Source organism: Podarcis vaucheri (genome assembly GCF_965113315.1).
Source record: "Podarcis vaucheri genome assembly, chromosome: 10".
Lineage (NCBI taxonomy): Eukaryota > Metazoa > Chordata > Lepidosauria > Squamata > Lacertidae > Podarcis > Podarcis vaucheri.
The window spans coordinates 74,080,651-74,105,007 of NC_138748.1; the positions used below are offsets into that span (position 1 = coordinate 74,080,651).

Consider the following 24,357-nt stretch of genomic DNA (forward strand, 5'->3'; position numbering starts at 1 on the left):
TCTGGCTGCTTCCTGGGTGGGAAAAGGTTTCTGGCTGCTTCCCCTCCCCCCTTCCTCTCAGGATTTCCTCTCCTCTCCAGGGGACCAGTGGCTGGACTGGGCAGAATCACTGCGTCTGGACAGGGCAGGGGCTTATAGGGGCTCATGGGTGGGAAGAGGATGGAGCTTTCTGGAAGGGGTGGGAGGATTGGACCCCCCAGTTTCCAGGGATCCCTCTGGTCACCTTGAAGGGATGGCCGATTCTTGGGTGGGAGGGAGAAGCCAAGGCGGCCCCTCCGGACATCCCCAGTGGGTGCCACCATGGAGATGTCTCCCAAAGAATGGTTCCCTATTTCTCCGTCCCCCAAGGCTGCCCTTCCCTGCCCCAGGGATGCTCCCCACTTCCTCGATTCCCTCCCTCTGTCCCAGAGTCTCCCCTGCACCCAGAGGCCCCCCACCCCTTGGCGCGGCTCACCCCTCGCCCTGCGACCCCCATTTCTCCGTCCAGAAGGGCCCCCCCAAGACGAGCAGGGGAGGGACGGGGGTCTCTATCCAGGCGTCCCTCACTCCCATTAACCCTTTCATGGCCCACCTCTCTCCGTGCGGAACCCACAGCGCCCCAGGGATGCCTAAGCGGGGGGGCGTGGGGCGAGGGCGCTTCGCTGGGATCCCCTGGGTGGGCGCTGCATGGCCGCCCCTGCCAAGGCACCCAAGTGGCCAAGGAAAGCCCCCTTCGCAGCACGCGCGCAGGGATCCAGGCCCCACGGAAGGCGCCTGGGGGAACTGGCGGCTGTCTCTGAATCCTTTTCTCCCGTCTCCCGTTTTCCCTCCCCCGCGACCCCTTTACCTCTTTGTCCTGTTACGGAAAAAATCTGGGTGCGGGGTTACTCTGCCACCCAGCTCATCGGACTAAGTCCGTGGGTCCCTGCGGAAGAAAATGAGCTCAGCCGGACGCAGGAGCAAACTGCAGAAGATCCAAGTTTATTGCGCAACAGGTTCAAGGCGAGATTGAACAGTGAGAAAGGGGTGACATGAACTTTTGAGTTTTCCCTCCATGTCCCAGAATACAGTGCATGAAACGTCACGAATACATTATGGGAAGGTTGGGTTTCACAAGTTACATCATGAATATACTTTACACGTCATGAATACATTATGAAAAGGTGGGATTACATTAATTAGCATTTTCGGATGAGGGAGGGGGGATATGCGGAGCGGGAAATATACATAGATACACATTTATTGAGTACTGGTGGTGGCAAGACAATGGGCCAGGAATATACATCGTCTGTCACCTAGTATTGCCCGAAGGAAGGATTTGCAAAACTATCTGACAGGATTAAGAAGTTCCTGCGTACGTGACCTGCCGCTTTGGGGATTATGGAAGTAGGGACAGCATCATGGAGTCCAAGGGGAACTGAGTTGAATGGCACCGAGAACGAGCAGATCAGAACCACGGCTGATTTTATATCAATTTTTGAAGATTTCAGTGATTTCTAAGCCACTCTGTACTAGAGAGCAAAAGCAGAAACAGAGTGGATACATTGTGACAGGATTTTGACAGTATTACTTGAGAGATTATGGAGGACAGGGGAGGGGTGATGGAGTCCTAGAGAAATTGAGCAAATATATTGTAGTGAAGAAGACATTGCCCCCCCCCCCCCCCGTTCCGTATCAGTCCCCCATTCGGAGATAGATTTGCATTAAAGTTCTGTAAGAACTTGCAAATCTTTTCTCCGCACCCTAAATCTCGGTGAATGGGATGTGTGGCTTTATGCAAACCTGAAAGGGACTTGCAAGCCATGCCTCTTACGGTCATTTGCAAGTATATCAGTGCAGGTAGCTGCATATAGGGTATTATATAAAGAACACCTCTTGTATTTTGTTGCTAAATTACTTGTGGCATTCTCAGTAGTGTTTTATGCTTTACACCTAGCAGGAAGGTCTAATTGACTGAAAAATGCAGTTGGTGTTTTGTCCTTCGCCATTTTTGTGTATTTCTCAGGTGTCAAGCTAGCTCTTCTGTGGTCTCACACTGACATAGTGCTACAGCAACACATCCTGTCTGTTGAATCCCCTCAGGGCTTTCATTTAACCATGTCGCCTGGCATTCACCATAGCTGGCACAGGTTTGGGCATCTCTGAGGGAGATGTCTTCGCCTTGGCCTTTAGCTATGGGATTTTATTATAGGCTGTGGTTTTGCACGCATGGGGGTTGCTCACTTGCACTTAAAGGACCAAAAGGCTAATTGCAGCCTGGATACACGTGCCCAATTCAAACTGAGTCCAATTTGAATTTATCTTGCCCCATGGTTCTCAACTCTTCAAACCAATCTGTTAAAAGAAAACCATTCTTAACAAGGGCAGTTGTCCAAATAAGTCAATTTAAGTCTATAAGGAATCATTCCTGCTAAACGAAAGCATATGCACCTTCATGTATCTTATCAGCTTCTCTTTGGTAAAGCGAGTTTTAGCACATTTTAAAAATGGGTAGGGAAGTTGGGAAGTTGGCAGAGTGCCAGGTGGAACAACGAAATGTGGTTATAAATTTATCTAATTCTAAACATTGGACTACATAATAGCCTGACCTATTAAAAGCATAAAATGTATGAGAATCCTTCACTGGGGTGTAAGGAATAAGACATTAAACATAAAAACAATTACACACAAAATAGCCCCCCCACAAATAACACACTGTCAGACACATTAAACATAAAAACAATTACACACAAAATAGCCCCCCCACAAATAACACACTGTCAGACACATTTCAACATTCCTACGTAATAACACGTAATACAAACAAACTAATTAAGTATCAGTTGCATATCTTGACACAATTGTGATCTTTTACGCATGTATCTTTTGAATCCTGGAGCACAGAGGCTTGAGGTTCAAGTGAAAAGATGTCCTTGTAAGTCAACTCCACCCCCCTTTGTCAGGCCCACTCCCCAAGCAGTCTCTGTTGTCTGTTGTTGCTGGTCTTGCGATGGCGAAGTACTGAGTTGAGGGGTTGTTGCTGCTTTTCATCATTGCACATCTGTAGAAGTGATATCCTGTAAGGGGGCAGGGTTTTGGGGTGACTTAAAAACACAGTTAGACAAGGAAAGGGCAAAAGGTAAAAGGGATGTCCTCCAGTTTCCATGGGAAGCTGCAAATAATAACAATCTTAGTGGATTAAACATTTTATTCATTATCATTATTGGACTATTTTGATTGTTGTTAGCCGCCCTGAGCCCAGCTTCGGCTGGGGAGGGCAGGATAGAAATAAAATTTACTATTTAGTATTATTTATTATCACATTTCCATATAATTACTGTTATTATCTGCTAAGTTTGTTTGCTTTCCTTCACTTAGTTTTTGTTGTTGTTCTTTTCATATTATAAAATAAAAATTACTCCACATGTATAGAAAGAGAACTGAAAAAATACAAAGGTTAAAAAAATACAAAAGAAAGTAAAAAATTAGATTACCAGTCAGATGAAAACAAACTTGACACAAAGACATCAGATTTAGAAAAGAATTATTATTAAATATATTATCAAAACCACACAGATTACTACTAGACTGGGGGGGGAAAGGGAAAACCATGGGGGGAAAACTTTAAATTCACCATGTGCTATCTGATAAAAGAACTTCATGAAACTGACTTTCAACATGTGATGAACATGTCCCCAAAGTAGAACACACACACACAAAATGACCTATGAGGAACCAAAAATAAATAAATGCTAAGACACACAATTAATACGAAACTTGAAGTAACCTGAAGTAATCTGTTTTGGCATTCTAACATCCCAAATGACGTGACAACATCAGCTGTAATGTTAATAGCGGAATACTGGGAAATGAGTTAATACCAAGAAAAATGAATGGCAATTTAAAGTTGTGTGGGTACCTTGCACTAGCCAAAATGACAGAATTAATAAGAAATGCTCAGGCCGAAGGTAAACAAGTACCATTCCACAAACAATGTTTGGTTGTGCTTCGATTAACTTCATAGACATCATGGAGAAACGGATTAAATAAATGAAACAGATTATTTGTAACTTAAAAGAGTGTCAAAGCCACAAAGAGATGAAAGTCACTAATATAGCAGGGATTCAGACTTGTTTCACAGAACAGAAAGAAAGTTGCTGTGGGAGGAAAAGGGACAAACACTTTGTTATCGGGGTTCACATATCCTGTTAAAAGGGAAAATTATTTCATGTGAGAAGCCTGTCAGGAAATGCTGTTCCTAAAATTCCCAATCAGGGGGGAATGCTTTGATATTTACCTGTGAAAAGAATTTTGCATGTTAAGATTTGGAACCTGGAAAGCTCTTGACTTTTGATGGGCTAGTTTTTTTTGTTTTTTTTTGTAGCCTTTTGTCTTAAGTAGCCCCTGGGGCAAAGACAGATTAAGGGTGATTTCCCTCAATGGTTCTGACTTTTCTTTTACATTTGGAAGAAACCTCCTCTCCCTCCTTACAGTCCCCCCCCCCCGTCCTCTCTCTCTCTCTTCTTTAGCTGATCTAGCCTCTGTGCATGTGCAGAGTTCATGTCTCAGCAAACCTTTTGTACTATTGAAAATGTTGCATCCTTTGGCTAAATTAACATTTGAATAAGGGAAGGGAAGGGTATGGAGTAGATTTTGAAAACAGGGTTTGATTTTAAACAAAAAAGAGAAACTCAGCAATTTAAGTATTTACCAAAGCTAGCGATTTCGGCCCAAGCAAACGAGACTGCTTCCTTTATGTACAGGAAAGGGCTAATATCCCTCTGGCCATTCGCGGAACAATCAACCGCTCTCTTATTTATGAGTAAAAATGGCCAGAGAGTTAGAATTCATAGGAATTTTTTTTTTTTTTAAACATTCTCAGTCATTTCGGCCTTACCATTTGCAGACAAATGGATTGGTCAAGGCTAATTCTACTTGATTATCCATTTGTATGTGCTTAAACTTTGAGTAGACTTTTAAGTCTGATTTTTGTAAATAATAGACAAAATGATAAACACTGTAATCACTTAAATGCTTGATATCACCAGTTCTGCTTCAAACATCATGGCTTTCACCTCTCATCACACCTTTTAAAAAACAAAGAGCCAACCTGGGCTGAATTTCAACTCATCAGCCACAAATTGGGAAAGTTGAAAGGGACCTGGGGTCATCTAGTCCAACCCTAAAATACAGGGTTCATAGCAAGATTTGTACTACCAGAAACACACACATACCTATAGAAATTATCTTTAAAGGAAGATTGAAGTTAACATTTTTCCTAAGATAGGGAGAGGATCTTTTATAAAGCAAAGTTAATTCAATTGATATAACCACTCACAAATAATTAAAACAGCCATAGATTTCATTTAAAAGGAAGACAAAAGTGACAATTTTCCTGAACTTGCAGAGGAATAGTAAGCCTAATCTATGCCCCCCCTTGCAGTTTCCTTTAAAGGAAGCTTACTCGGGAGTAAATTTACCTGGCACAGAATAAGAAGGAGAAGGGGGGAAAAACCCTGAAAGAGACAGAATGAAACAAGGGGGGGGCATTTTCTAAGAAAAGAGGCCAGGACGTCTTATAGAGACTACTGATATCAGGAGCCTTACAATAACTCTCACAATAACCAAATCAAAGTTAAAACTGGACTGACATAATTTTATTAGAAGGAACACCATACTTTCATAGGCATATGCTTAATGAAATACATACACTGCATTTTAGCTTGAGAGCAGTTGGCTCAACTAGGCTTTTGCAGCAGAAACATTAGGTTTTACCACTTGGGAGGAAAACTCTCTTTTGGAGCCCCTCTCAAATAACAAATATTTGCACACTTCATTCTCATTTTTTTGTCTTATTTAGGACTGCTAAGGTCCAGCATGGTTTCCTTAGATTTAAATTTTGAAGCAAGCTTGCATTTTAAACAATGCACACTTAAGAAAGGCAGTCTGCCAGAGACAGAAGGAACAGACAACACACATAACGGACAACATGTAAACATACATATTCTCATATATGTATTCACAGACAACACACATAACAGACAACATGTAAACATATATATTCTCATCCTTTAGTTGGTTATTGCAAGGAGATGGGCCACTACCTTTGGCTTCATTAAGTGAAATTAGTAGGAAGGTCCCACATGGTTTTATGAGCCTCCTTGCCTCTTCAAACACACCACCAGGTAATCAGACTGGTAGGGCTCACAACGCTTGGTTGACTGGGTACCCCTTTATAGATGCATGCGTTGCTGTTGTTGCTTTTTTTGCTTTTTCTTTTTTGGGGGGGTGTCTGGGATAGAGAAGGGGAAAAAGAGGGGTTGATTAGGATTGGTATGTCTAGGGGTTTGGTATGCTTAGTACAGGGACGTATAGTAAAGAGGAGAAGGGGCTTCTAGTTGCCTGGCAACTTCCTTAGTGGGTTTTAGAGAGCTCTAGCTATCCGGTTCCTTGCGTTCCATTTCCTATTTCCTTATTTCCTTATTTCCTGTAACCTGGGGTCTCTTTCCACTCTGCCGGTCCTGCCCAATTCCTCATGGGCTATCCCTCCTGGCAACCTCCTACCTATCGTCACATCTCAGGAAAAGGGGCCCTACTGGACGCCCGCGCCATGCAGTGCCAGATCGGGTGGTCCCTGGATAGAATTTCGGGTCGAAAATCCCCCTTGCTTTCGGAAGCGAGCTTACAGTACACGTGGTATGTAGCTCGACCGGTGCGGCTGGGATTGGGATAGAAAGCAAGACCACTTCCTGCCCCCTAGAAAGGACGCTCGGGAAGATCGGAAAGAGAGCTCCAACCCCTTGCTTTCAACTGGGATGTCCGTTGCAGAGAGTCGGCTATCTTTCAAGTCGGGTCTCTCCGTCTTACTTTCGGGCTCCCAATTGGTGCGGCTGGCTGGAGATTTTAAGGAAAAGGGATAGAGCTCAGAACCCCCCTTTCGGGTTGAGCAGCGGTCCCCGGTCTCTCTCACTAACCGGACCAAGAGAAAGGCAAGAAGGAGCGATAGAGAGGAGGGCAGAGAATTCAGTTGCCAGGAGACTTCCACCCCCTTCCCACCAGTGCACTGGATTTTCCTTTTTCCTTATACTCACGCGTCTTCTATGATGATCCCGGGATCGATGAATAAGCCGGCTGGATCCCTCTTTTGCTCCCCGGCTGAACTCCTAGGGCTTTCGATTACCGCCCAGAAGATGGCTGGGGGTCCAAAAGGATCTTCCCAGGCAAAATGGCCCGGAGCCGGCTGAAGATTTCGGGGCCCCCAGTCAGCAGCTTGGGAGAACCACAAGCCCCACGTTGGGCGCCAACTGTTACGGAAAAAATCTAGGTGCGGGGTTACTCTGCCACCCAGCTCATCGGACTAAGTCCGTGGGTCCCTGCGGAAGAAAATGAGCTCAGCCGGACGCAGGAGCAAACTGCAGAAGATCCAAGTTTATTGCGCAACAGGTTCAAGGCGAGATTGAACAGTGAGAAAGGGGTGACATGAACTTTTGAGTTTTCCCTCCATGTCCCAGAATACAGTGCATGAAACGTCACGAATACATTATGGGAAGGTTGGGTTTCACAAGTTACATCATGAATATACTTTACACGTCATGAATACATTATGAAAAGGTGGGATTACATTAATTAGCATTTTCGGATGAGGGAGGGGGGATATGCGGAGCGGGAAATATACATAGATACACATTTATTGAGTACTGGTGGTGGCAAGACAATGGGCCAGGAATATACATCGTCTGTCACCTAGTATTGCCCGAAGGAAGGATTTGCAAAACTATCTGACAGGATTAAGAAGTTCCTGCGTACGTGACCTGCCGCTTTGGGGATTATGGAAGTAGGGACAGCATCATGGAGTCCAAGGGGAACTGAGTTGAATGGCACCGAGAACGAGCAGATCAGAACCACGGCTGATTTTATATCAATTTTTGAAGATTTCAGTGATTTCTAAGCCACTCTGTACTAGAGAGCAAAAGCAGAAACAGAGTGGATACATTGTGACAGGATTTTGACAGTATTACTTGAGAGATTATGGAGGACAGGGGAGGGGTGATGGAGTCCTAGAGAAATTGAGCAAATATATTGTAGTGAAGAAGACATTGCCCCCCCCCGTTCCGTATCAGTCCTCGCTCCCGATTCTCCTTTTCTTTCCCACAACATCCACGGGGGGGGGGGTCCTTCCGCCCCTCCTCCCTTTTCCGAAGCGCCCCCCCCGAGCTACGGCGCAGAGCAGCAATCCGGCGCAGAAACTCCACGTCCGGGAGAAGCAGGCAGTTCGGGAGGGGGGCTCTCTCCGCTCATTCCGGAAACAGAAGCCGGATTGCGGGGAGGAGGAAGAGGTGCGACATACGGGGGGGGGGATTGAGGATTTTGGGGGCGGCGTGAAAGCAGGTTGTGCCGGGAAGGCAGAGAAAGAATTGTTTGCGGGGGAGAGAAAAAGGTTTCCCCCCTCCTCACTTACTTCTGGGGATCAGGAGAGCGCGGGAGGGGCTGATCCTGGCAACCCAGCTGCAAAGTTGGGTCCCCCCCTACAATATTTACATTGCAAAATCCTTCCCTTCCCCCGCCCCACACGCCATGATCTTAGATCCATTCCATGTTTTAGGTATTGGTGCAAATTGAGCAGCGGGTTGGGCGCTGTGACTCCTGTGTTACGGAGAAAATAGGGCTTGGGCTTCTGCACACACAGCCCCGACACCCAGGTAAAATTCCTCCCTTCTGTCTCCGTCAGAGGTAACACAATGAGGCCAGGAAGAAAGCAAGGCAGCTGTTGATCTGTTTGCAGGCAGACCCCCCCCTCCATGCGAGGAGTGAAGCAGCCCAGAACTAAAGCGCGTTGCAATTTGTACACCCTCAAATAATCGCCCCCCCTGTCACAGAGAGAGCACCCCAAAAACATCCCCGGTTGTGCCACAAAGTGAGTTGTACATGGAAATCAGATCAGACTCCGAGTTCGTGTTTTGGCAACATGACAGGTCTGTCCCTCGGGATGCCTGAGGATTCCTGCTCCCTGCCTTTTCCTGGCCAGCCTGAGAGATCACTGGAAAGGGTGGATTTCTTGACTCCAGAATCCATCATCGCAGACCCATTTCATTCAGGCCTAGAGATCTGCTCTTTGGACCAGTCTGCTTGGATCATGTGGATCATCAATGGATTATATGGATCATCCATGATGTCATACCCATCTCACGGAGGGGGGGCTCAGGAAGAATCTCCTGCCACGTGACTGGGTGAGTCTGGGGGCTGACGGGGGTCAGACAGGGCTGCTGTTTTGCTCTCCTTACTATTTCAGCTCAGGTTTTACTGGCAGAAGTTACACTTCATCAAGAAATGGGTGGATTCATTGAGGAAAGGGGGTACATTGTAAAGAGGCAAATGTGTATACTTTGTTACCACCCAGTGAGTTGTGTTGCAAAGGCCATTTGCAGAAAGGCCCCTATTGTATCACCTGCGGCTACATGCTGGAGTTTGGGTCTTTTTGCGGAAATGTGTCTGTGTAGATGCACTCATCCCCGTGCATTTATAATGGCAAGACATTAAATCCCATAAGATCCACAAGCACCAAAACCATAAGCCCACCTAGGAGTCCAAAAGCACAGAACGAAGCAGCCCTATCAAAAGCTGGGTGTCTAACAACAAGAACATCAACATGTTTTTTTGTACCCCACCCATCAGACCGGATTGCTCCAGCCAAAAGAAGAGAAGAAAACATAACCCAACATAAATCATTAAAAGCTTCCCGATACGGAGCTGCTTTCAGGCATCAATGGAGGCCGTATAATGGTTTATCTCCATGACATCTGGTGGGAGAGCGTTCCACAGGGCAGTCACGACAACCGAGAAGGCCCCCTGTAACCTCACTTCTCGCAGTGAGGGACCTGCCAGAAGGCCCTCGGAGCTGGACCTCGGTGTCCGGGCTGAGCGATGGACGTGGAGACGCTCCTTCCCTTCTACTGGGCTGAGACCATTTAGGGCTTTCAAGGTCAGTGCCAGCACTTTGAATGGTGCTCGGAAACCGACTGGGAGCCAGTGAAGATTTCTTAGGACCCTTGTTCAGGGGCCAGCTGTTAGGGGGCCTTTCAGCTGCTGTCCAAAACTGAATGTATCCCTTGCCGGAAGTAATCCATAAACCTCTCCTCCTCCGCCTTCTCGGGACGCCATTGGTGCGCGATGCTCCGGCTCTCGAAAGAGGGAGAGGCGTGAGTTGGGTGCGCTCGGCTTGCCAAGGGTTAAACGGAAACGAGCTGGATTCCTAGACAGGAAAGTAAGGGGGGGCAGGGTCCTCCAGAGCGAAAGCCCAACCCCTCCCTTTCCTGCAAGAAGTCGGGCGTGTGGGGGTCCCGTTATTTCGGCTCTGCAGAGGCTGCCTGGGGGCGCCTGCTGGGATCTGGTGAGTCTCCTCTCTCCCAGGATAGGGTCCATGGGGAGAGCGGGGTTCCCAGCGCTGCATGGCGAGAGGGGGGCAAGTCAGGGCGCGGAGGGTCGCAGGAGGGCGGCAGCTCTGCTCTTGCTTTGCATGGATGCGCTGCTGGCCCCTTGGATCCAGGAGCGGGGAAATGCATGCAGAGAAACCCCATTCGGATGAATGGATCAGTCCCCTTGTATAACAGAGGTTGTAGGTGGATGGAAACATTCAAACATGAAATATACCCTTGTACCTAAAACCTCACCTGTGCAAGGAAGGAAGGAAGGAAGGAAGGAAGGAAGGAAGGAAGGAAGGAGGAAGGAGAGCAGAGAAGAGAAAGCGCTTCCTCTTGCAGGGCAGAGTAAAACCTGTGGAACTGCCTCCCACAAGAGCCAGGGAGGCCACCAATCAAGGTGGCTTTAAAAGAGGAGGAGACCAATCCGTGGAGGAGGAGGAGAGGGAGATGGGTGGCTCCTCTGCTCTGTCTCCCCTATAGGGGGCAGCCCTGTGGCCTGATCCTGCAGGGCCCATTTTCTCCTCCAGTGCTCAGTTCCTCCAGATACAAGTTTGCCCTCTGAGATTGCCTGGGGTTGAGCAAGATGATCCTTGGGGTGCCATCCACCTCTACAGTTCCATGAAAGCACCACTGGAGGTCTCACAAGCCAAGGCATTGAGAGCAGGAGAAGTCCTGCTGGAGAGGAAACAACCAGTGCAACTGTTTTAAAACAGGAATCCAATGTGTTTGTTGTGGGGGGGCTTGGTGGGGAGGGGTTTAACCCACAGCGCCACCCGCATCCCATATTTACATCATACGGCACTGTAAAAGTATTCAAAATATTTGTTTTTCGAAGAAAAGACCACAATGTATCAGGTGGCCCCTTGAAAGCTAATTAAAGAATTGTGCCTGGAAGTTTTGGGGCTGCAGGACCAGGAAAGCCACCATGATCCTTCCATTGGGGATTCAGGCCTCATCATGGGACTTGAACTGCCCTGGCTGATTATCTCCAATGGGATAGATATTGAGAGGAAAGCTGTTTCCTGGTTCTGCTGGATCTCTCAGTGGCTTTGGAGACCTTTGGCCATGGTATCCTTCTGGACCCTCTAGGGGAACTGGGAGCACTCCTTCCTCCTGGGCCGTGTCCAGAAAGTGGTGTTCAGACCCCTGGATGCTTACTTGTGGGCTGCCCCAGGGCTCCATCCTCTCCCCCATGCTTTTTACTATCTATATGAAGCTACTGGGAGAGATCATCAGGGGGTTTGGGCTGGGTGTTCACCAGTATGTGGGTGATACCCAGCTCTTCTTCTCATTTAAATCGGAACCAATGAAGGTGGTGAATGCCCTGTGTTGGTGCCTGGAGGTGATTTCAGGATGGGTGGCAGCTAACAGATTGAGGTTGAATCCTGACAAGACAGAAGTACTGTCCCTGGAGGACAGTCAGATGTGGATCTGTTACAGAGATTAACATACTGATGAGGGAGGGGGAATATGCAGAGCTGGAGACATGCACGGATAAGCACTTCCTGAGTATCGGCGATGAGAGGACAACAGTCCAAATATGTAAAGTCTGGCACCTGGTATTGCCCGGAGGAAAGGTTAGGCAGAGTGATTTGACCGGATTAGGGTCTTCCTGAGTATGTGACTCCTCGCTTGAGGGATTATGGAGACAGAGGAGGTGTAATGGAGTCCTGAAGAAAGTGAGTCGATCGACACCAAAATCACGGAAATCGAAGCTGCGGTTGATTTTATACGAATTTTAGAAAGTTTTAGTCTGTTTCAGTCCATTATTATATTGTCAATTGAAGTCGGAAATAAAATAGATACATTGTTGCGAGATTTTACACTTTTATGGGTTCACAAGTTTCGGTTCCATTGTTCTCCCAGCGGGGAGCCGTCAGCAGCTTGTCAAGAGATCAAATGAGGCGTGCAGGAGCTCACTGAGCTAGCTCTGCAAAGCGAATGCATGGTTCTGATTGGGTAGAACGAAGCCATTGTAGCGAATGGAGGATACAACTTGATACGGTCAACCCACAGTAAAGACGGAGCGAGAGGGAGACTTAAGGAAACGAGGGGCTTATTTCGCCCGTATAGAGAAAGGGAAAGGCACTTTATTTATGGGGCTAGGGCAGGGGTCTGCAACCTTTAAGACACTAAGAGCCACTTGGACCCATTTCCGAAGAAAAAACAACAACTGGGAGCCGCAAAACCATTGCGACATTTAAAACAAATATATCTCCGGAGCCACGATCTGACAGCGGGCGGGAAGGTGACGTCGGGACGGTGCGTGACTAATGCACGCACCGCCCCCATTCGACGTCACAGCCAGTACAGCGCCTGCCACAGTGAGGAGTGTTGGGGCGCACAATGCGCCTCCTCCCCTCGCTAGTATCCGCCCCGGAGCCGCAGCAAAGATGTAAAAGAGCCGCATGCGGCTTCGGAGCCGCAGGTTGCAGACCCCTGGGCTAGGGGTATAGTGTGGTGCTTATGCAATGGTGTGGGGGCTGAGGGATCTAGGTACGGCTGGGTGCCCTTGAGGTCATCGCCTCGGACCCTCTGGTGACCGGCGGAAGGGTAAAGGAAGGGAGGCACCCCCCTTTTCCGTATCAATTCCTAGACAGGAAAGTAAGACGGGGGGACAGGGTCCTCCAGAGCGAAAGCCCAACCCCCATTTCCTGCAAGAAGTCGGGTGTGTGGGGGTTCCATTGTTTCGGCTCTGCAGAGGCTGCCTGGGGGCGCCTGCTGGGATCCGGTGAGTCTCCTCTCTCGCAACATACGGCCCATGGGGAGAGCGGGGGTCCCTGCGCTGCATGGCGAGAGGGGGGGCAAGTCAGGGCGCAGAGCCCCCCCCCGTGAGATGGGTATGACATCATGGATGATCCAGTGATGATCCACATGATCCAAGCAGACTGGTCCAAAGAGCAGATCTCTATGCCTGAATGAAACGGGTCTGCGATGATGGATTCTGGAGTCAAGAAATCCGCCCTTTCCAATTATCTCTCAGGCTGGCCAGGAGGGTCGCAGGAGGGCGGCAGCTCTGCTCTTCCTTTGCATGGATGCGCTGCTGGCCCCTTGGGGAGGGGTCTGTTGGAAAAAACGCCCCCAGGAAGGGTGCCAACATCCCAAGACACCGGGGCTTCTCTCCGATGGTCACTCTCTGGCTGGAATCCTTCCTCAGCCCAGAGAGACCGGTAATAAGCGACCCCTCCCGCCTGAGAGGAGCACACTAATTTTCTGGCATCCCATCACAGAAGAAAGAGACAGTCCATAGTCTACTCACTACTTTATTAAGACTGTACAAGCAGCTCTTACAAGCCTGACTTCTCTCCTGAGCAGCAAACACAAGAGTCTACGACTCGACTCACACTTCAACTCAGAAGCGAAAGTAACTCTCCCGTTACATGAGAACTGGCAGAGACTTCCTGTCTCACACTCAGAGACATCACATGATGTCAACACAGTAGCTGCTCTTTGCAGCTGGTGAGATCTGAAATCCCAACAGGGTCTTGGGTCCAGGAGCGGGGAAATGCATGCAGAGAAACCCCGTTCGGATGAATGGATCAGTCCCCTTTTATAACAGAGGTTGTCCACGGATGGAAACATTCAGACATGAAATATACCCTGGTCCCTAAAACCTCACCTGTGAAAGAGGAAGGAAGGAAGGAAGGAAGGAAGGCAGAGAAGAGAAAGCGCTTCCTCTTGCAGGGCAGAGTAAACCTGTGCAACTCCCTCCCACAAAGGCCAAGCAAGAGCTGGTGGAAGGCCAGGGAAGCGTGGCCGGTGGCTGCCCAAGTTACAGCTAATCAGGTTGTTAGTGAAGCTCATTAAGGAGATTTATGGCGCTGACTTTGCAAGCTTCCACAGGGTGAGTTCCTGGCGTTATCATCAAAACATTATCGTGCCAACTTCCAGAGAAAAATAGGAGCGGAATAACTTACAGCATGAACTGGAAAGGGGAGCTCCGGCAAGCGCGTCTTACTTCGTCGCCATCTTGGCCCCTCCTCCTTCCACAAGAGGCAGAGGCCACTAATAAAGGTGGTGTTAAAAGAGGAGGACCCCAATCTGTGGAGGAGGAGAGGGCGATGGGTGGCTCCTCTGCTCTGTCTCCCCTATAGGAGGCAGCCCTCTGGCCTGATCCTGCAGGGCTCATTTTCTCCTCCAGTGCTCAGTTCCCCCAGATACAAGTTTGCCCTCTGAGATTGCCTGGGGTTGAGCTAGATGATCCTTGGGGTGCCACCCACCTCTATACCGTATTTTTCGCCCCATAAGACGCACCGGCCCATAAGACGCACCTAGATTTTAGGGGGGGAAATAAAGGGGAAAAAAATTATTTCCCCCCCAGGTGTGCTGCGCTACACCAGGAGCTTGGGGCGTGCGGAGCTCAGCGCGCCCCAAGCTTCTGCGTGCCGGCAAGGTCTCCGCTAGCGTGGGAGAGCCGGGCGCCTCTCCCAGGGCTAGCGGACCCCTGCGCTAATCCAGAAGCTTGGGGCAAGCTGAGGTCAGTGCGCCCCAAGCTTCTGCGTGCCGGCAAGCAGTCCGCTGCCGCCCCAAGCCTCCCGCACCCGGCAGGAGGTCCCGCCGGGTGCGCAAGGCTTGGGGCGGCAACGGACTGCTTGCGCGCACCTAGAAGCTTGGGGAGTGCTGAGCTCAGCATGCCCCAAGCTTCTGCATGCCGGCAAGCAGTCCGCTGCCGCCCCAAGCCTCCCGCACCCAGCAGGAGGTCCCGCCGGGTGCGCGTGGCTTGGGGCGGCAGCGGACTGCTTGCGCGCACCTAGAAGCTTGGGGCCAGCTGAGCTCAGCCCGGACTGCTTGCGCGCACCTAGAAGCTTGGGGCCAGCTGAGCTCAGCACCAAGCTTCTAGGTGCGCGCAAGCAGTCCGCTGCCGCCCCAAGCCTCGCGCACCCGGTGGGACCTCCTGCCGGGTGCGCGAGGCTTGCAGACACTCGCCCGAAGCAGGGGGAGCCCTCCCGAGGGCTCCCCGTGCTTCGGGCGACAGGCTGCCGCCCCAAGCCTCGCGCACCCGGTGGGACCTCCTGCCGGGCGCGCGAGGCTTGCAGGCATTCGCCCCATAAGACGCACCCCGATTTCCCCTTCATTTTTGGAGGGGGAAAAGTGCGTCTTATGGGGCGAAAAATATGGTAGTTCTATGAAAGCACCACAGGAGGTCTCACAAGCCAAGGCACCCAGAGCAGGAGAAGTCCTGCTGGAAAGGAAACAACCAGTGCAACTGTTTTAAAACAGGAATCCAACGTGCTTGTTGTGGGGGGACTCAGTGGAGAGGGGAAGACCCATGGATGCCGCCTTGATCTCCTTGGGCAAAGAGGTGGGAGAGAAATGCCATTCATAAAGAGAGGCAGCCCAGCCAATCATCTGGCTGCTGTGTTTTGGACCAGTTCCCAAGTCGCCTTCAAGGGCAGTTCCACACAGAGAGCGTTGCAACCATCCCATCTGGCGCAGAGCAGGAAGGACCAGGGCCATGTCCTCTCTGTCCCGAAAGGTCTGTGGGGTGGGGAAGTAGCCTGAGCTGGACATGGGCCTCAAGCGACCATAATGGACCAAGGAGTGCCCTCAAGTATTCATGACTGGGCAGGGGGCATGTTAAGCAATGTAACATCATCATAATCGTTACTGTAATCCGAATCTCCTAGAGCAGATTACAAAATTTAAAAAAACAATAAAAACATTTGAAAACACATTACAGTGGTACCTCAGGTTAAGAACTTAATTCCTTCCAGAAGTCTGTTCTTAACCTGAAACTGTTCTTAACCTAGACACTACTTTAGCTAATGGGGCCTCCCGCTGCCACTGCACGATTTCTGTTCTCACCTTGAAGCAAAGTTATTAACCCGAAGTACTATTTCTGGGTTACAAGAGTCTGTAACCTGAAGTGTCTGTAACCTGAAGTGTCTGTAACCCAAAGTACCAAGGTACTCTCATAGAAAGGCGAGCCCTACTTTATTTGCTTTTGAGTGCACACAGATGCACCCGTCTTGCATGCTTGAGTAAAGCAACTCCAGGGCATGAGCCAAGTATCGGCAGGGTAGGGGCCACGTGCAGAGCAAGTCCCACACTGAGGTCAAAAACACACACAGAGGCAGCAGGACTTCTTCAGTAATAGTTTACTGAGTTTTCAAAGCATACAGTTCTCACTGGGTCCCCAGTGAGGCACAAAACTTAGCTCCTGAGAGCAAATCCACTTTCAGCCATAAAAAAATACACCACACAGAATATCAAAGTCGGGCACACACACCGGCAGAAAGGAGCAAGGGAGGAAAGAGGCTGAAAGGACACAGGGCAAAGGATGTGTGTGTTTCGCTTCCTGTCATCTGGGAGGGAAATAAACAATTCTGCATCTGCAAGGACTTCACAAAGCAAAGCTTTCTGCCGTCTGCTTCCAGGCAAATGAGCATCCCAGAAACACACACTGTGATCTGTGATGTGTCGCCATATTAATTGTTTTTGAAAGGTTTTCACGATGTGGTCTAGAAACCAGTATGGGACAATATATCGCCCAGCCCTAATCCTCACTGACCACCAGCAATCCAGATAAACCCTCACCCTTTCCCTATCGAAAGGTACTTTACGTCTTAGATTATAATCACATTGTTTGACATTGCATTCAATATTTCATTACTATACAGTTTTACACATAAATACCAGAACTTCACATACACAACATGTTTCAATGACTGATTTCCTCCTGAGTTCATTTCTTTGAAGAAAGGAGTGGACTTTGAGAGGAAGATGTCCCACACTCCATACATCTAAATGGGTTCTTACATGTGAGAGTCTCTGGATTTTCCTTAAACACTCCATTGTAAATAAAGCACTTTTTGCAATCTTTTAATTTAAACTGCTTCTCCTCTCTGAGTTTCTTGCTGGTTTGCAGGGTATCAACTCCTAAAGTTCTTCCTGTCCGTGAGTCTTCCTGTCCGTTGATGTATTCTAAGGTGTCCGAACTGACGGAAGCTCTTTCCACACACTATACATTTAAATGGTTTCTCCCCTGTGTGTGTTCGTCGATGTAAATGGAGTTTTGAACTGACACTGAAGCTCTTTCCGCACTCCATACATATGAATGGTTTCTCCCCTGTGTGAATCCGTTGATGTATATTGAGGTGTCCACTCCGACTGATTTAGAACTTCTACTAGGACTGAACCACTATCTACTTCCCTGATATTTATAAGGTTTTTGTTTTGTGTGAGTTTGTTGACATAAATCAAGGGTTCCACTCTGACTGAGCTCCTTCCACAGTCCATACATTTAAACAGTTTCTGCCCTGTGTGTCTGATGATGTTTCCTAAGATTTCCATTACTACTAAAGCTCTTTCCACACTCCATGCATTTAAATGGTTTTTCCCTTTTGTGAGTCCGTTGATGTATATTGAGGTGTCCACTCTGACTGAAGGGCTTTCCACACTCCATGCATTAAAATGGTTTCTCTCCTGTGTGAATCCGCTGATGTCTTCTAAGGGTTACATTATCACTAAAGCTCTTTCCGCACTCCATGCAATTAGATGGTTTCTCCCCTGTGTGAGTCCGTTGATGTGTTCTAAGGTTTCCATTGAAACTGAAGCTCTTTCCACACTCCAAACATTTAAATGGTTTCTCCCCTGTGTGAGTCCGTTGATGTGTTCTAAGGCTTCCATTATCACTAAAGCTCTTTCCACACTCCAAACATTTAAATGGTTTCTCCCCTGTGTGAGTCCGTTGACATCTTCTAAGGGTTGCATTGAAACTGAAGCTCTTTCCACACTCCAAACATTTAAATGGTTTCTCCCCTGTGTGAGTCCGTTGATGTATTCTAAGGTGTCCGAACTGACGGAAGCTCTTTCCACACACTATACATTTAAATGGTTTCTCCCCTGTATGAATCCGTTGATGTATATTGAGGTGTCCACTCCGACTGAAACTCTTTCCACACTCCATACATTTATATGGTTTCTCCCCTGTGTGAGTCCGTTGATGTGTTCTAAGGGCTGCATTGAAACTGAAGCTCTTTCCGCACTCCATGCATTTAAATGGTTTCTCCCCTGTGTGAGTCCGTTGATGTCTTCTAAGGGCTGCATTGAAACTGAAGCTCTTTCCACACACTATACATTTAAATGGTTTCTCCCCTGTGTGTGTTCGTCGATGTAAATGGAGTTTTGAACTGACACTGAAGCTCTTTCCGCACTCTATACATTTGAATGGTTTCTCACCTGTGTGAATCCGTTGATGTTTTCTAAGGTATGCACTCTGACTGAAACACTTTCCACAATCCATGCATTTAAATCGTTTTTTACTTATGTGGGTCTCTTCATGTGTTCTAAGGGTTCCGCTAAATCTGAAATTCTTTCCACACTCCATACATTTATATGGTTTTTCACCCGTGTGAATCCGTTGGTGTAATTTAAGGTTTCCAATCTGACTGAAGCTCTTTCCACACTCCATGCATTTAAATGGTTTCTCTCCTGTGTGAGTCCGTTGATGTGTTCTAAGGTGCGCAGTTTGACTGAAGCTCTTTCCACACTCTATACATTTAAATGGTTTCTCTCCTGTGTGAGTCCATTGATGTGTTCTAAGGTGCGCAGTTTGACTGAAGCTCTTTCCACACTCCATGCATTTAAATGGTTTCTCCCCTGTGTGAGTCCGTTGATGGTTTCTAAGGTCTCCACTCTGATTGAAGCTCTTTCCACACTCCATACATTCATATGGTTTTTCACCTGTATGTGTCCGTTTATGTAAAGTTAAGTGTCCCCTCTGACTGAAGTTCTTCCCACACTCCCTGCATTTAAATAATTTCTGCCCTGTGTGAGTCTGTTGATATATTCCAAGTTCATCACTTTGACTTAAGCTCTTTCCACTCTCCATACCTTTAAATGGTTTCTCCCCTGTTTGAGTTCATTGATGTTACATATGTGTGCCCATTCAGTGAAGCATATTCCACATTTCACACTTTTTAATGGCTATTCCTAATGAAATGAAAGGTTCCCCATCTCCCGGATATCTGACTGCCTTCTCCATCTCCTTCAGAGTGTTAGGAAAGGAAATCCTGTTTGGGTTTCAAGGAAGAGAAGAAAGGGGAAGATACCACATCAAATGCAATTAGCAGCTTTTCTTATTTCAACATTTCCTATATTCCTCCGCCTCTTACCGATGTTCCCAGTTTTTAGGAAATGAAGATGCAATGATATTGAATGATAGTAATGCATCTGCAACCTTTCATAATCCTCAATCATCATTAATAAAGCAGCATGATCTTGGAATACAGCCTTTTCAAATCAATTGTTTCCTCACAAGGAAAGGCAGCTACTCTCTGTCCGTGAACAGGCCCTCTCTTTCTCTGGTTCATGATTCCTTTGGACATTCCCCATCCTCTGCATCATAATCCTCCATCCACCCGTTTCCACCTCTAGATCTTCATGAGTCACCTTCACAGTCCCAATGGCCTCAGGAGGTCTAAGTGGACCATTTTGGGAGGCCCAGGTCTACGTCTTTTCTGGGGACTGTGGTCTGGGCCGGTAAGAGAACTAGTGACAAGTCTTGGTGCTTGGGGTCAGCTGAATGGGTGCTCAGGGAAGCTCCTGTTCTTGGAGATGGACCTCCATTTACATGCCTCACATTGAATGGAGAGAGCAGGAGAAGCGGAAGGAAAGCAGCTGGCAAATGGGAATCCCAGACAGAAACACCCACCCCAATGGTTCTTTATAATAATGATGTGCTGCCTGATCTCGAGCCCCTCTTCTGATGCAGGACTATCCTTTTCTGGCACTGAAAAAGCTGGATATTAAAGGCAAAGAAATAACTGAGTGGAAACATCAGCCTTGAATATATGGTATTGATTCATTGATGGCCTGAAGTTGTGTTATCTCTGGAGACAAGAATTTATTCCTGATTTGTCTTAAGTATCATAATTATAGGATGTCTTGGGGTGTTAGGGGAGCGGTAGTACCTTTGGTGGGGGAAATGTCATGCACCTTCTCAGGTAATTTATCCACCATTGGTCCCCACCCTGCACTCAGCTCTCACCTGTGGTTTCCAGAAGCTGTCAGGAGGCAACAGGGGCCACAATCCCAGGAACGGTTTCAACCGGCCGGCTAAACCAGGTGAGGATATCTGATGGGTCTCAAATCCTTGGTGGGTTGGGGAATTCTGTTGCAGGTAAAGAAAGGCCCTGGTGGATGGAGAGGATGAGAACAACAGTGAATCCCACGGTCAAGAAGGCAGATTCTGCCAATCCTGCAGAGGAAAGGGAAGGGAGCCCATTGAGAAGGAAAACTCTGATCCTAAACTTTGCTGCCTCATGACTTATCTTCAGCAGAAGAAAATGCTATGGAGGGAAACCTACACAAATCTTGAGTGGAGTCTCTAAGATGCTTGGATAGTGCCCTGCACACCTTCTTCATTCAACTCCTGCAGCCAAGCTGGTGCCAAACATACTGTTCTGCTTTCCTTGGGACCATATCAGCCAGGCTGAGAAGGGGGTCTGGTTGTCTAGGCAGCCCAGGACCCCCAAGCACACTGCACAGGCTTCCACTGCTGCTAACACAGCAGTTTCAGGTGGAGAGATGAGCTCAGACCTGTGTATCAAAGTCTCTCCAATGTGGAACAAGGAAAACAGAAGTGCTGTTTACATCATACGTCACTGTAAGAGTATTTGAAAAGACAAGGTATCTGGTGGCCCCTTGAAAGCTAATAAAAGTATTGTGGCTGAAGCTTTTGTGGGCTGCAGGACCAGGAACGCTCCTGCCACCATGATCCTTCCAATGGGGATTCAGGCCTCATCATGGGACTTGAACTGCCCTGGCCAATGGGATAGATATTGAGAGGGAAGCTGTTCCCTGGTTCTACCAGATCTCTCAGTGGATTTGGAGACCTTTGACCATGGTATCCTTCTGGACCCTCTAGGGGAGCTGGGGGAATTACTGTGCAGTGGTTCCCCTCCTTCCTCCTGGGCCATGTCCAGAAAGTGGTGTTAGGTGATGATTGTTCTCAGCCCCGGGTGCTCCCTTGTGGGGTGCCTCAGAACTCCATCCTCTCCCCCGTGCTTTTAAATATTTATACAAAGCTGCTGGGAGAGATCATCAGGGGTTTGGACTGTGTGTTCACTAGTATGTGGGTGATACCCAGCTCTTCCTCTCTTTTAAATTGGAACCAGTGAAGGCAGTGCATGCCCTGTTTTGGTGCCTGGAGGTGATTTGAGGATGGGTGGCAGCTAACAGATTGAGCTTGAATCCTGACAAGACAGAAGTACTGTCCCTGGAGGACAGTCAGATGTGGAGGATTCCCTGGTCCTGAATGGGGTAACTGTGGCCCTAAAGGACCAGGTACACAGCCTGGGGGTCATTTTGGACTCACAGCTGCCCATGGAGGTGCAGGTCATTTCTGTGTCCAGGGCAGCTGTCTGCCAGCTCCATCTGGTACGCGGGATGAGACCCTCCCTGCCCTCAGACTGTCTCACCAGAGTGGCGCATGCTCTGGTTATCTCCAGTTTGGACTACTGCCATGTGTTGTACATGGGGCTACCTTTGAAGGCAACTCAGAAACTGCAAATAATCCAGAATGGGGCAGATAGACTAGTAAATGGGAGCAGCCGCCGAGACCACATATCACTAGTCCTACAGGATCTTCTCTGCCTCTCAGCGCATTTCCAATCACAATTCACACTATTGGTGCTGACCTTTAAAGTGTCATAGTTGCATTTTTCAGTCATAGAATAGTATTGATCTAATGCAGAAGCGAAAGGAAAGTCCAATGCTGTAAAGAAAAATATTGCATGGGAACCTGGAATGTAAGAACCATGAACCTTGGTAAGTTGGATGTGGTCAAAAAGGAGATGGCAAGAATAAATATTTACATCCTGGGCATCAGTGAACTAAAACGGACGCGAATGGGCGAATTCAGTTCGGATGACCATCATATCTACTACTGTGGGCAAGAATCCCGTAAAAGAAATGGAGTGGCCTTCATAGTCAACAAAAGAGTGGCAAAAGCTGTACTGTGATACAATCTCAAAAATGATAGAATGATCTCGATACGAATCCAAGGCAGACCTTTTAACATCACAGTAATCCAAGTTTATGCACCAACCACTGGTGCTGAAGAAACTGAAATTGACCAATTCTATGAAGACTTACAACACCTTATAGAAATGACACCAAAGAAGGATGTTCTTCTCATTGGAATGCTAAAGTAGGGAGTCAAGAGATAAAAGGAACAACTGGCAAGTTTGGCCTTGGAGTTGAAAACGAAGCAGGGCAAAGGCTAATAGAGTTCTGCCAAGAGAACAAGCTGGTCATCACAAACACTCTTTTCCAACAACACAAGAGACGACTCTACACATGGACATCACAAGATGGGCAGCATCGAAATCAGATTGATTATATTCTCTGCAGCCAACGATGGAGAAGCGCTATACAGTCAGCAAAAACAAGACCTGGAGCTGACTGTGGCTCAGATCATCAGCTTCTTATAGCAAAATTCAAGCTTAAACTGAAGAAAGTAGGAAAAACCACTGGGCCGGTAAGACACAATTTAAGTCAAATCCCTTATGAATACACAGTAGAAGTGAGGAACCGGTTTAAGGATTTAGATTTGGTGGACAGAGTGCCTGAAGAACTATGGGTGGAGGCTCGTAACATTATACAGGAGGCAGCAACTAAAACCACCCCAATGAAAAGGAAATGCAAGAAAGCAAAGTGGCTGTCCAACGAGGCCTTACAAATAGCGGGGGAGAGAAGGCAAGAAAAATGCGAAAGATAGTGAAAGATCCAGGAAATTGAATGCAGATTTCCAAAAAATAGCAAGAAGAGACAAGAAGGCCTTCTTAAACGAGCAATGCAAAGAAGTAGAGGAAAACAATAGAATAGGAAAAACAAGAGATTTGTTCAAGAAAATTGGAGATATGAAAGGAACATTTTGTACAAAGATTACCATAATAAAAGACAAAAGTGGAAAGGACCTAACAGAAGCAGAAGACATCAAGAAGAGGTGGCAAGAATACACAGAGGAATTATGTCAGAAAAATATGGGTGGCTCGTACACCCCAGGTAGTGTGGTTGCTGACCTTGAGAAAGACATCCTGGAGAGTGAAGTCAAATGGGCCTTACAAAGCACTGCTAATAACAAGGCCAGTGGAAGTGATGATATTCCACCTGAACTATTTAACATTTTAAACGATGATGCTGTTAAGGTGCTACATTCAATATGCCAGCAAATTTTGAAAACTCAGCAGTGGCCAGAGGATTGGAGAAGATCAGTCTACATCCCAATCCCAAAGAAGGGCAGTGCCAAAGAATGCTGCAACTACCGCACAATTGCACTCATCTCACACGCTAGCAAGGTTATGCTTAAAATTCTACAAGGAAGTCTCAAGCAGTATGTGGACCGAGAACTCCCAGAAGTGCAAGCTGGATTTCGAAGGGGCAGAAGAACCAGAGACCAAAGTGCAAACATGCACTGGATTATGGAGAAAGCTAGAGAGTTCCAGAAAGACATTTACTTCTGCTTCATTGCTTCAAAAGCCTTTGACTGTGTCAACCACAACAAACTATGGCAAGTTCTTAAAGAAATGGGAGCGCCTGATCACCTCATCTGTCTCCTGAGAAATTTCTATGTGGAACAAGAAGCTACAGTTAGAACTGGATATGGAACAACTGATTGGTTCAAAATTGGGAAAGGAGTACAGCAAGCCTGTATTTAACTTCAATGCAGAATTCATCGTGCGAAAGGCTGGGATGGATCGCTGGAAGAAATATCAACAACCTCAGATATGCAGATGACACAACCTTGATGGCAGAAAGTAAGGAGGGATTAAAGAACCTTTTAATGAGGGTGAAAGAGAGCGCAAAATATGGTCTGAAGCACAACATCCAAAAAACTGAGATCATGGCCACTGGTCCCATCACCTCGTGGCAAATAGAAGGGGAAGAAATGGAGGCAGTGAGAGATTTTACCTTCTTGGACTCCATGATCACTGCAGATCATAGAATCATAGAATCATAGAGTTGGAAGAGACCA

General features: G+C 47.6%; 1 protein-coding gene and 1 long non-coding RNA gene across 8 annotated transcripts in view; one reads left to right on the forward strand and one right to left on the reverse strand.

The window, feature by feature from the left end:
- Window positions 1-24,357, forward strand: part of LOC309541501 — a 65,408-nt gene that overhangs the window by 27,043 nt on the left and 14,008 nt on the right. The window lies entirely within an intron of this gene.
- LOC309541252 (uncharacterized protein) overlaps window positions 1-24,357 on the reverse strand; it is a 246,014-nt gene that overhangs the window by 7,149 nt on the left and 214,508 nt on the right. The window contains exon 2 of one of the 7 annotated variants that reach the window (XM_082238895.1): window positions 20,368-20,512. The exons of the other annotated variants lie outside the window; for them this stretch is intronic. The gene's annotated coding sequence lies outside the window, so the exon portion shown is untranslated. The remainder of the gene's footprint in view (window positions 1-20,367; window positions 20,513-24,357) is intronic. 7 annotated transcript variants of the gene reach the window in all.